General features: G+C 44.8%; 1 non-coding gene across 1 annotated transcript; it reads right to left on the reverse strand.

Annotated features, from left to right (window-relative positions):
* Window positions 1–1,168: 1,168 nt before the first annotated feature.
* Window positions 1,169–1,241, reverse strand: TRNAT-UGU (transfer RNA threonine (anticodon UGU)). Its single transcript has one exon. It is a non-coding gene; the product is annotated as a tRNA-Thr (tRNA).
* Window positions 1,242–13,608: the final 12,367 nt, after the last annotated feature.

The raw sequence follows: 13,608 nt of genomic DNA on the forward strand, positions 1-13,608 counted from the left end.
GGTATCCAGACCGCCGGGATGCCGAAGGTAAGTAGTGGGGTGGGGGTGGAGGGTTAGGTTTAGGGGATAGGGTTAGGCACTAAGGGGGGAGGGTTAGGTGTAGGGGAGAGGGAGGTTAGGTTTAGGCACTAGGGGGGGAAGTTAGGTTCAGGCACCAGAGAGGGAGGGTTAGGGTAGGGAGAGGGTTAGCAGCATACCGACCAACAAGTGTTGGTATGTTAACCCTGTCGGGATTCTGACCGAGTGGATCCCATCTGTTGGTATTACATACCGATTCCATATGTACTGGCAGTCTGGCACAATGAGACATAACTCAGAGGGGATCATGCGATGGATATATCTGTATAGATCAGATGTCGCTGTCCCAAAGTCAGTACCCCTTCTTAAACTGGGGGAAGTGGTGATAACCTTCCAGAATAGTCAAAGGGTATTATAATAGACCTCTTAATCCAGTTTTGTAGGAGGAAAATGTCTGCAGGGGTATCATTTGCATTTTTCATGATGGATCAGGAGTTACCTCACTATTAAACACATTAACTATTATGGCTATGTAATTACAAGCTTGTATAATACATATATGTAACTGTGCCTTTTAGTATTCTGTCCCCAGCAAGTGAGCTGTGTGTAAAACAAGAATTTTGGTTTTGCAAAAGAAAAACAGCAGGGGGCAGTAAGTGCTTTCTCGGGACCCCTGTGTCCTCCCCAAACCTGCATGATGTAGTGGAGGTACTATAGCAGCATAGGGCAGACGAGGTGTCACAGCGCCTACTCCAGGTCGCCGCGCTGGTTCTAGAGGAAGCCGCAGTTTTCCATAACTTCCTGTCTGTCAGACCATACTCTTCCCAGTCCAAGCCCAGTGCCGGTAGTAGGCGGAGACCGGCGCGTCCCGCACTTACACAGCAATGCACAGAGCCTTTGCGCCGGGGATAACCGATGTTCGCTGTAAATCACTCCGGGTATATGCACAATGTAAGCACACACAACGTTAGTATGAATCGCATATGAATATTAGCCTACTATTAAATTATGCATTTGCAATGTACTATATTTGAAATATCTCTGCCATTCAGTCCAGTTTAATGCTGCAATGTACCTAATAAATAATATTAATTAAGCAACTCACATGTAGATATATTAGCCGTGAAATAAGTAAATAAAAATAATTTACAGGCCCCAGCGAGATTTGAACTCGCGACCCCTGGTTTACAAGACCAGTGCTCTAACCCCTGAGCTATGGAGCCGTGTGCTTCTCCTGGCCAGAATTTAGTCTGATGGCATAGTAGCAACATGCTCTGCTTTCTTGCTTCAGCTGTGGCTATTAATGATTATTTTATTACTTCTATTTGCTATATATATATATATATATATATATATATTCTATTAAATAACTGATGAGTAACACTGAAGTGTCGTGGGTGGAGGTGACTATAAGAACATTTTAAGTGTTGCCACTGGTGTATTTATATTTACAGTTCATTTTGTTCAATGGCAACCTCTAAAACAGCATGTCCTACAAATGTATATAATTGCATGGTGTGCTAGAAAGGTGATTCAGTTACTGATGGGACAGACATTCATGTCAATTCAGCTCACAGGAGGGATACATGTCCTGCTGTCTGTAAAATGAGGCAGGTTAATCATCAGGTGCCGGGGTGGCTGGGCTGCCAGCTACCTTACAATTACCGGGAATGGGTCCCTCCTGAGTATGTTTCCTCCTTGTTGCTCCAAATCAATTATCACTAATGACAGGGCTGATAAATGATAGTCTTGCATTAGAAAATAACAAGGCCTCAGGGATTATTTACCTGTGCACATCCAACACCTGTATCCTAAGGGACACTTCTATCTATGAAGGTGTGAATTATTTCTAGATGCATGATGTATGTTATGCAGAGTTAATAATCATAACTTAAACAAAATCATACATTCGTGACTTATAGAATTAAAGATGCATTACTCATTACTTTACGTATGACCCCTCCTCCTACTGCTCAACAGCTATCTCTAATAACTCAGATTTTTTTTTTAAACCCTCACATTCCTATATACATAAATGTGTGTATATAACAGAGCCACTAATGGTATATGTAAAACTTTCCAGAGCTTATTAGAACTGAAGTTATTAGAGGTAAAGCTGTGATTGTGGAGATACTGTATGTTTTACTAAACACAACAGACTTATACCCACCCCTTTTACACTGACATAAAAATCCTGGGTTGATGTGCATCAACCCGGGATTTTTGTCAGTGTAATACCCCTTTTCCACCTAAATTCTGGGTCTGACCCGGAGTTGGAACAAAGTTCCTATCCGGATCAGACCCGGAATTTTGCCGGCACCGACTCGGGATATTCCCGAGTCAGCGCCGCTCACACCACAGTCGGGTCTGCATAGACTCTGCTTTTGCGGAGTGAAAGTGGTCGCTTGGAGATGACGTCATTGAAGCCGGACCAATCGGCCGGCTAGCAGCGCACTCCAGGTCATCGTGACCTGGAGTGCGCTGTTCTCACAGCAGGGTTTCACGGGCTACGCCCGTGTTAAACCCTGCTAGTTACCTGGGTTGGATTGCCGGGTCACTCGACGTGGCGATCCAACTCTCTCCCCTTTTACACCAGGGAGCTGCCCGGGTTAACCCTTCAAAAACCCAGGTTTTAGCTGCTGTGTAAAAGTGGTATAAATGGATCCACCCGGATCCAGGGGCCCGGGGATCCAACTCCAGTACTTTGCAGGGTTGACCACAGGTCGTTCCTGTGCCACCCTGCAGTGTAAATGGCGCAATCTGAATCACAATGACCCGGATCGTGCCACATGCCGTCTGGTAGGCCGGCTTCAGTTGCGCTTGGAGATGACATCATCTCCAATGGTCCACTGCAATGGCAGAAGATTGGGAATATCCTCGGTCGGTGCCGCAATATGAAAGGATTCTGTGCCGGGTCTGATCCGGATTGGAACAGGGGTCCTGATTCAGAGGCGCTCGCTATTTGCTCTGAATCAGGGCGGATTTAAAAAAAAATAATATCTGCCTCCAGGCCGCTCGCATAGCTGTGGGTGACCACCCACAGCTTGTGCGGGTGGCCTGGTGATGGTTGCGATTATCGCGACCATCGGGCTTGCGACAAGACCCTTGTGGTAGGTTCTCGCCCACTGCAAGCCCCAGTGAACTTCTTGCTCCGTTTGTGCAGCCACCCCCGACCCGCCTACAAAACGGGTCTAGCTGTCGATCAACATCGACAGCCGCCCTGTTTTGCTGCGAGCCCCGAGTGAGTGAAGTTGTCACTCGCTCTGGGGCTCATGCACGCAGTGCGTGCGCACTGCCCAACCATCGACCGCTTGCAAGCGATATGTGCTCTCGAGCGGGTCTGAATCAGGCCCACTGTTCCAATTCCCAGGTCAGACCTGGAACTTTGGTGTAAAAACATATAAATGATATTAAATGAACCTGCAACCAACTTTGCCCCATGATAAAATGACTGATTATGCAGAGCAATGGTTTGCACTCAACCACACCATACGAGTCAAGGTATGGAAACGTTTAAATATACAGTGTTTGAAAAATTATTCTGCCGATATCCCATTTCCACATAATAATCTTACAGCCTGGAATTTGTACTAGTTTATGAAAGAAGAAAAAATAGTGAGATTAGTGGGTGCACTCCAGGGTTAATGCAGAAAAAACAAGGCTCTGTCAATTTTGTTAATTCAGTAGCATCATTATTCATAAAAAATAACATTTATTAATCCATTTAAAATCAAAACATTTATTGCACATGAAAAATTAAAATAGCACAAATAGTATATAAAGTAGGAAAAAGTGTTTAAAAATCCTGGTTATACCGCTGGGTCACTTATTACTGGATCACTAATACCCCTTTTACACCGGATCTAAAACCCGGGTTTTTGAAGGGTTAACCCGGGCAGCTCCCTGGTGTAAAAGGGGAGAGAGTTGGATCGCCAGGTCGAGTGGCCCAGCAATCCAACCCAGGTAACTAGCAGGATTTAACACGGGCGTAGCCTGTGAAACCCTGCTGTGAGAACAGCGCACTCCGAGTCACGATGACCTGGAGTGCGCTGCTAGCCGGCCGATTGGTCCGGCTTCAGTGGCGCTTGGAGATGACGTCATCTCCAAGCGACCACTTTCACTCCGCAAAAGCTGGGTCTATGCAGACCCGACTGCGGTGTGAGTGGCGCTGACTCGGGAATATCCCGAGTCGGCGCCGGCAAAATTTCGGGTCTGATCCAGATAGGAACTTTGTTCCAACTCCGGGTCAGACCCGGAATTTAGGTGGAAAAGGGGTATTAGTTGAAAAAACACTGAGTATACTCATCTGCTTGATTGTTTCAATACTAATGGTGAATATACACACAACGATGTAAGTAATGAACGATTTTCATTCAGTTTTTCCCTTAAAAAAGTGAACGAAAATCGTTTTACTTTACTTAATAAATGATTTTCTGTGTGTTGAAGGAAAAATGTTGCAACTTCTATTGAAAATCGTTCAGTTGGCCAGTCTGACTGAACTACAAACTACAATCAAACGTGATCGCGCATGAACGATAATCGTTCATCATTTATCGTTTTACACTGAATGATTTTTTTGAACGATAACGATGTCGTTATAGTTAAATCGTTCAAAAAATCATTGTGTGTGTACGTACCTTTAAGGTGCATACACACACAACGATATTTTGAACGATTATCGCTAAACGATATCGATTATCGTTCATCGTTGAAAAAATTGTTGATTTTCTAAGTTAAAACAATGACCGATTATCGTTCATGCGCGTTCACGTTTGTAGTTTGCAGTTTCTAGTTCAGTCAGACTGACCAACTGAACGATTTTCAATAGAAGTTGCAACATTTTTCCTTCAACACACAGAAAATCATTTATTAAGTAAAGTAAAACGATTTTCGTTAAGGGAATATGCAAAAATCGTTTGTAGTTCAAAAAAATTGTTCATTACATTTAGTAAATGAACGAATTTAGTAAACTTTTTTCGTTAATTTTTCCCTTGAAAAAATGAACGAAAATCGTTTAATAAAATCATTGTGTGTGAATGGTATGTAGCTTTAAGGTGCGTACACACGTAACGATTTTTTGAACTATTTAACTATAACGACGTCGTTATCGTTAAATCGTTTAAAAAATCGTAAATTTTTTTGGGGTGATCGATGAACGATAATCGTCCAAGCGCGCTCCCGTCCATTCTGACTGTCCAACATAACGGTTTTCGCTCAGAAAATCGTTCATGTTGTACAGAATGAACGATGAATGATGTCCATTCACTGTATGCATGATTAAAAAATCGTTCATCGTTCATGGAAATCGTGGACAAAATCTTTCATTAATTTAGTAACCAACGATTTTTGTAAACGATTTTCGTTCACTTTTTCAAGGGAAAATCTGAACGAAAATCGTTAACGAAAATTGTTGGTTACTAAAATCGTTACGTGTGTATGCAGCTTTAAGGTTTGTCATTTCCCAGAGCAGAACAAGTTCTCTGTGTTCTGAGTAAATTGCAACACTTGTTTCATTAATAAATCAAACTGTTTATTTTCATTTGATACATTGCGGCTGTTATTTTTTATACGGTGGGTGTTCTAGCTGTGTGGAGATTTCTTTCCCAGCAATGATTGATATCTCATCTATATAATTTTTTTTATTTTTTTTATATTTTTATTATATAATAGTATATATCCAAGCGGTAGTTCGTTTACCACCTACGTGTTTTATTAATTTGTAAATATATCAGTGTGCCGCTAATCCAGTGTCAAATGATAAACTCGTTCGCTTATTTGTATTTCAAGTCATTTAGAGTTTATTATGCATAATCCATTTTAGGCTATAAGGGCCTGATTCAGAGCCACTCGCTGTTTGCGACCGCTCGCTCTGAATCAGGGCGGGGATTTTTTTTTTTCCTGCCCGCTCGCTAAGCTGTGGGTGCCTACCCACAGCTTGTGTGAGCGGGCTGGAGATGGTTGCGATTATCGCGACCATCAGGTTTGCAAGGAGACCCTGTGGTAGGGTCTCAGCTCTCGCAAGCCCGAGTGGACTCCCTGCTCTAATAGAGCAGGAAGTCCACTACTGACATTACGAGTGACGTCAGTAGGGCTTCCCACAAACGCCAGGCGTTTTAAGGGAACGCCTGCATTTGTGCAGCCACCCCCCCTCCACGCCTACAAAATGGAGCGAGCTGTCAATCAACATCGACAGCCGCCTCGTCTTGTAGCGAGCCCCGTAGCGACGGAGCTGCCGTCACTGGACGGGTCTCGCGCATGCGCACGCCAGAGGCGGAGCATGCGCAGAGGGGGACCATCGATCTGCTTGCGAGCGCTTTGCGCTTGCGAGTGGGTCTGAATCAGGCCCTAAGTCCCATGTAGTGAATTGGCTATTCTCTCAGGGCAACCAACAAATGTGTTTAATTGAAGCGCTGTAATTATAGCTGTTATTTCACTGTGTGAATCAGTTTTTTGTTTATTATATAAATCCAGTCCAACATAGCAGTATTATTTGCCTGTTGTCTGTAATTAATGCACAGCATCAGTCACCCCCATTATTTATCATGTGTAACCAGAACTGATCACATACAATTTGGATAAAGCTGGAACTAATAATAGAATAAATATAAGCACTAATCCTGTGCAATTCGACTAGAGCTGGAACTATTAGTGTCAGCAATACGTTCGATAATGGTAGGTAATTTAGGACATTTATATTGTGTTGTATCAATTAGACACATTATTGCTCTCTGATGGTTTCTGACGCCTATGTGCATGGTGCTGATCATCACGGCTTCCATGCAGTTTGATCTTACAGTTTCTGCTGATACAGTACTACAGACATATAGCAGACTTTATAGTGCTATCTGTTTGAACAGCTCAGTATGGACATGTATGTCCTAGTGACCCAACGGTCTCAGGCGCCGATGCGCATTTCGCCGGATATCCGGCTTCTTCAGGGCATGCCGAGCGGTCAGCCTTCCTTAGTTTAAGTACCCATTCCTAGGTAACTGTTGTTAGGGGGTGTGTATACGCAGTCCTAGGTAACCGTTGTTAGGGAATGTGTATACTTCAGCTTCTTACTGAAGTGTGGATTTGGGAGTCAGGGCCGTAACTAGGATGGTGCGGCATGCCATAATATCTATTTTCCGGGCACCCGCTGCGATGTATATTAGCAGCAGTGCGCCTGTCCTGACTGCTGTTAGCTCCACCTCCCTCAGCTGATGCACTGGCTGTAGGGAGAGACGTCTTTCCAGTGACTCCCACATTGTGAGGATTGAGGAGCTGTTAGACGCAAGAAGGAGGCACGGCGCAGAGAGGCTTGTAACTCTGTCTGCAGAGTCCAGGGACACTGTCAGTGTTGGCCGGGTGGGTGATGTGTTTGTTTAGGATGTATATATGTGTGACATAGAAGTCCCGGGGACAAAGGGGGGGGAGAGTGTTTTCAGATGTATGTGAGAGTGACATAGAAGTCTCGGGGAGGGGAGAGGGGTATATAAAATAAAATGTTATCTGCAGAAAAATTGTCAGTGTGATCAATTTGGCCAGGCAGGATGTGTGTGACATAGAAGTCCTGTCTGAACAGGATTTTGTGCAAGATGGATTGTGTAGTGCCTGTTGTAACCAGCCACCTTTCCTATCTGGTACACCTGCACCTACACAAGAGCCATCTTGGGTGGCGTCTTGGTCACAGGTTTTGTCGCATATGGTGGATAAGGTCGCAGCGTTGCGTGCTCCTACCATGATATTGCCTCCTACTGTGGGTCACCCACAGCAGTTGCATCCTTCTATGTACATGTACCCTAGGAAACCTGGTTGGTTTGATTCTTCTGCTCACACGTGAGTATACTGCCTTCTATAGCCCCTCAGCAGGTGGTGCAGGCGGATAGACCAGTGACAGTAAAGAGACAGGGGCATAAGAGAAGTTCTCTTCAGTCATTACCTCAGGATTCTGACCCACTCTCCTCATCAAACTCTGATACTCCGAGTTCTGAGTCTTAATCAGTGGAAGAAGACCATCAATCCTCTGTGGATGTCCCCTCTCTGATGAGAGCGGTTAGATCTGTCCTCAGTATAGAGGAAGAGGAGGTGCTGCTGAAAGCTAAGACTTTGGTCTTTAGGTGTCAAAAGGTGGCTAGAGATTATATTCCTCAGTCTGAGCAGTTGATGAATCTCATGTCTGAAGCATGGTCTACTCCAAATAAGTATTTCCATACTACAAGGAATTTAACCTCTCGATATCCATTTGCTCAGGATGAATGTAACAAATGGGAAGTTCCTCCATCAGTAGATGATCATGTGACTAGATTGATCAAGAGCTCTAAGTTACCCATTCCTGCGGCATCCTCTTTGAAGGAGGCTACAGATAGAAAACTTGATAACCATTTAAAATCAGTGTTTTCATTATCTGGAGCTATTACCAGGCCAGCTATGGCTGTAGCCTGGGTAGCCAAGATGAAGTCTCTGGAGGATAGCATGCCTAATGCTACCAGAGAACAGCTGTCTTCCCTCTGTCAGATGTGAAAGCTGCTATGTATATGGGGGAAGCGGTCATTGACTCAGATATCTTAGCTTCTAGGCATCAGCAGCTTCAGTTGCAGCTCGAAGAACTCTTTGGCTAAAAACCTGGAAGGCGGATACCGGTTCTAAGAAAGCCCTGGATTCCTTGCCTTTTTGTGGGATAGTTCTGTTTGGACCAGAGCTGGATGACATAGTGTCTTCTCTGGCAACATCTAAATCTACAGGGTTGCCATCTACAACTACCCCTAAGTATAGGCAGTTGTCAGCTCGGTCCTTTAAACCACAGTCTTCCTCTAGACAGGATAATTCTTACAGGAGACAGCAGATAAAGGTTTTGGTCGGCCAAGCATCCTGCTTCCAAGCTGGATGGTAAGCCCACTGCCTGATGGGGCAGACCTCACCCTGGGGAGGTCTCAGGGTTGGAGGCATTCTCCTCAAAGGTTTGTTGGTACAACCCTACCTTTAGACCAGTTCAGGTCTTCGGCCTTCCGGGAGTCTCATGAGGTTGGGAGTCATAATCCCCATTCCTGTGACGCAACAGGGAAGGGGTTATTATTCAAATTTGTTTTAGGTTTAGAAACCAAATGGGTCACATCGACCTATCCTCAATCTGAAGTCTCTCAACAGATTCATCCATGTGCCCAAATTCTGTATGGAAGTCCTATGGTCAATTATGCTGGCAATGGAGCCTGGAGATTTCATGGTCTCCCTGGACATTCAGGATGCATATCTGCATGTTCCAATTGCACGATCCAACCAAAGATTTTGTAAGATTGGCGGTAGATCAGCAACAATACCAATTTCAGGTGCTACCCTTCGGGCTGGCCACAGCCCCTCGGGTATTAATCAAAATAATGGTAGTGATGACGGCTCATCTCAGACGACAAGGGGTCACGATACTGCCATATTTGGATGATATTAGCACAATCACAGGAGTTGTTATAATGTCATCTGCAGTAGACCATTGTCTGCTTACAGGAACACGGCTGGGTAATAAATTGGAAAAAGTCCTCTCTTTCTCCAACTCAGTGAATAGTGCACTTGGCGGCACTGCTGGACTCTCTGGGCCAGAGGATTCTCCTACCAGAGGACAAGATTGCGGTACTACAGTCTCGTATGCACAGTCTACTCCGCAAGCAAATTGTGTCAGTTCACCTGGCAATGCAGGTGCTGGGCTCCATGGTATCCATATTCGATATGGTGCGGTGTGCCCAGTTCCACTCCAGGTCCCTGCAGCAATGGAATCTGTCTCATTGGGATGGTCAGTATCATTGGATAAAGTCTCAGATGATCCGCATCTTGCTAGAGGCTCGGCTCTCCCTCACATGGTGGCTGGAGGCGACTCATTTAGACAAGGCTCGTCCATTATGGGTCCCAGATTGGGTACTCCTCACCATGGATGCAAGTCTGCGAGGATGGGAAGCGGTGACAGGGTGTCACACCTTTCAGGCTAGGTGGACAACTCAGGAAAGTCACCTACCGATAAATATCATGGAGCTTCGTGCAGTGCACAGAGCGCTTGATCTGGCGCAGGACCTTCTTCATGGAAGGCCTGTCCAGATTCAGTCCGACAACATGACTACAGTGGTCTACACAAAGTCCAGCAGCGATGAGGGAAATGGCGAACATTCTGCTGTGGGCAGAGTGCCCTCTTCCAGCAATCTCGGCAATATTCATCCCAGGAGTCCTCAACTGGGAAGCGGACTTCCTAAGTTGTCAGGACATACATGCCAGAGAATGGACTCTTCATCCGGACATCTTTCAACTCCTGGTGGACAGGTGGAGACTACCAGACGTAGACCTCATGGCGTCACGCCACAGCCACAAGGTTCCCAGGTACGGCTCCAGAATGAGGGACCACTCAGCTGCCTTTGTGGACGCTCTGGTGGTGAGGTGGAACTTCAGGTTGGCATACCTGTTTCCTCCGATATCCCTCCTTCCAAGAGTCATCAGAAAGTTCAAGCAGAAAGGCGGCAGGTTAATACTAACTTCTCTGCTTCTGTGATCCAGACAATGATAAGGGAAAGGAAGCCTGCTTCAGCCCGCATATATCACAAGATTTGGCATTCATATTTTCGTTGGTGTTCCCAAACAAAATATGACCCTAAGGTTTTCAAGGTTTCAAGAGTACTTGCTTTTCTGCAGGCTGGGTTAGACTTAGGTTTGCACCTGGCTACCTTGAGAGTTCAGGTTTCTGCTTTGTCAGTTTTGTTCCAGCGCAGAATTGCGCCCCTGGCAGATGTAAGAACATTTTTGCAGGGGGTTCTACTCCATTTATCCATCTGGTGGCACCATGGGATTTATCCTTGGTTCACAGGGCAATGCAAGCTCCCTCCTTTGAACCCTTGGATAAGGTGGACTTAAGATGGTTGACAGCGAAGACACTTTTTCTCCTCGCTATCTCCTCAGCTCGTAGAGTTTCTGACTTGGCAGCACTGTCATGTCGCTCTCCATATTTGATTCTTCATCAAAATAGAGCTGTCCTTCGTACTGAGGCGGGTTACCTTCCGAGGGTGGTTTCCCGTTTCCATATAAATGAGGAAATTGTAGTCCCGGATTTTCAGTCTTCAAACCTGTCTACAGGTGAAGCTTCCTGGATGTGGTTCGAACCCCTTCGTATCTACGTGAATCGTACCAGCTCCATCAGGAAATCAGATTCGCTCTTTGTGTCATTTGGGTTTCACAAATGAGGATGGCTAGCTAACACAGACTTTGGCTTGCTGGCTGCATACGGCTATTGCTCAAGTCTATATACAGGCTGATCTCCCTGTTCCTAACAAGCTGACAGCACATTCTACTCGGTCTGTTGGACCGTCTTGGGCAGTTAGACATGGCGCCTTGGCTGAACAGCTGTGCAAGGCAGCCACGGTCTTCCGTCCATACCTTTATCAAGTTCTATGCATTTGATACTTTTGCCTCCCAGGATGCTTCCTTTGGGCGGTGGATTCTCCTCTATGCTCAGGAGCGTCCCCACCCTTAAGGGAACTGCTTTAGGACGTTCCCGAGATAGATTCTGTGGACCCTATGGACCCTGAAGAAGAAAATCAGAGTTATGGTATAACATACCTTAGATAACTTTTTTTCTTCGTGGTCCATAGGGTCCACAGAGCACCCACCCTGACGCACCTGGCCTCAGTTGGGATCTGTTCTTTGCGTTTTTGTATCACTGATTCCCTCTTCATATTTTGAGAGTGTTTCTTCCATACATTGTACTTCCTTCTCCACTTTCCGTCTCTTGCTGTTAGGCTTGATTACAAACTGAATGGCTGGAGGCGGGGTATATAGGGAGGAGGACCAGTACATGCTGGGGGCTTTAAAGCTGTAGCTGCTTGGTGCAATGGATCTCTCCAACTACATACCCCAAGGTAGATTCTGTGGACCCTATGGACCTCGAAGAAAAAGAATTATCTAAGGTATGTTATACTATGACTCTGATTATCAACAGTCATAATAGTAAGCTGAATTAGTATATTTGTGCATAGCATGAATAAAGGTCCAAAATATGAAGCATGAGGAACACACTGTAAACACTTACACATAGAAACTGACACAACTTACTACAAAACGGCAAATAATAAACTCAAACTTGGACCACCGGTGATGTGTCAATGATTTAACCTGAGTGGTAAACACCAATAAGCACATGCAGAAGTGTCGGGGGAAATGGAGCACCGGTGAGCATATCCAACTCTAATGCTAAAGAGGCTAAACATCATGTATTATATAGACCATATAGATGAAGATCATGTGTAGCCTGATTATAGGTGTTCACAGATTTTTAGGGGCCATTTATATCAAATAATATTTGCAAGATATCAGGTGTTTTCAGTGAGTATCCTCTGAATGTATGAACTGCAGAAGATATTGGAGATATCTGCTACGATCCCCCATTTTTGATTGTAAAGGCTGCCCCATAGGTTTCTATAAGGGCTGCTAATTGCCGAATTTGCTAAGCTCCTGTAGCCAACGCCATCTTTATTGAATGGAGAGGTGGTGTTAGAATGTGCATAGTAGTCAGGGAAGTAGATGAGTGAAGGTCTATTTCTGAGCATTGTTTTTACATAGGACAGTTGTCCACAAAATTCCAATAGTAGGACAGAATGGGAGAGACCTAACTCTGAGCTGCTTGACACAGAACTTTTTGACAAGAAGTGTGGGATTACGCAGTTTCTATAAGTTTTGTGATACTTGCAAGTGGCTTGAGCACTGCAGCGCTCACACTCTCTACAGATCCTTTCCAATAGTTGGGAACTTTATAAACGGGTGGCTGTAGACACAGTAGAGCCTCGATCAGGGAACAGAAGGACAGGGCATATTCAACAACTGACTCATAATGTGGAATCTGGGATTGCACAGAAGATTTGGTATGCCACATATTGGTTGGCCTCAGAAGTGCTAAAGCTGATTAAAAAGAAAGTGAAGGAAATTTTGGTGAAGGTTATCATTGTGCCATCTTGTGTGAGTGTAGCTACCACCATTTCCAAAAAGAGCCAAACGATTATTGATTTCTAAATGTATTTATTTATTTATTAACAGTTTCTTATATAGCGCAGCATATTCCGTTGCGCTTTACAATTGGAAACATTGATAGAACAAAACAGGGTAATAACAGACAGACATAGAGGTAAGAGGGCCCTGCTAAATGAGGTGATGGTGACATTGCTCAGGGTGGACCATGTGCTAGACCAACTAGGAGGTGCCCACTCTGTGTCTACCCTGGTTTTGGAGTTCTAACCAAGTAAAAACAACAGCAGTCAACATTCATCACTTCGTTCAGGCCTTACTTCATATGACCTGAAAAATGTCATTTGGGGACGGCTGAGGTGCTGTACCTTAAATATCTTGTGGAGGCAATCTGTTATTGGACCTGGCCCACCAACAAGCAGAAGGTAATAGATTGCCTACACTGGCTATTACTGCCAGTTTGTACTCCAATGTAGCACATGCAAATCTTCCGCTGTGGTGTGTAAAGTTAAAGAGGGCATTCTTGTTGCTGAAGTCCACATTGGTCCAAGCACCAAAACTAACCGGTCTGGAATTCTAGACAGGTTCATAATGCAGATTGATGCTTTATTCTTTGGCCTGGGGCTG

This window comes from Taudactylus pleione, unplaced genomic scaffold (genome assembly GCF_031769625.1).
Source record: "Taudactylus pleione unplaced genomic scaffold, aTauple2 ptg000095l, whole genome shotgun sequence".
NCBI lineage: Eukaryota > Metazoa > Chordata > Amphibia > Anura > Myobatrachidae > Taudactylus > Taudactylus pleione.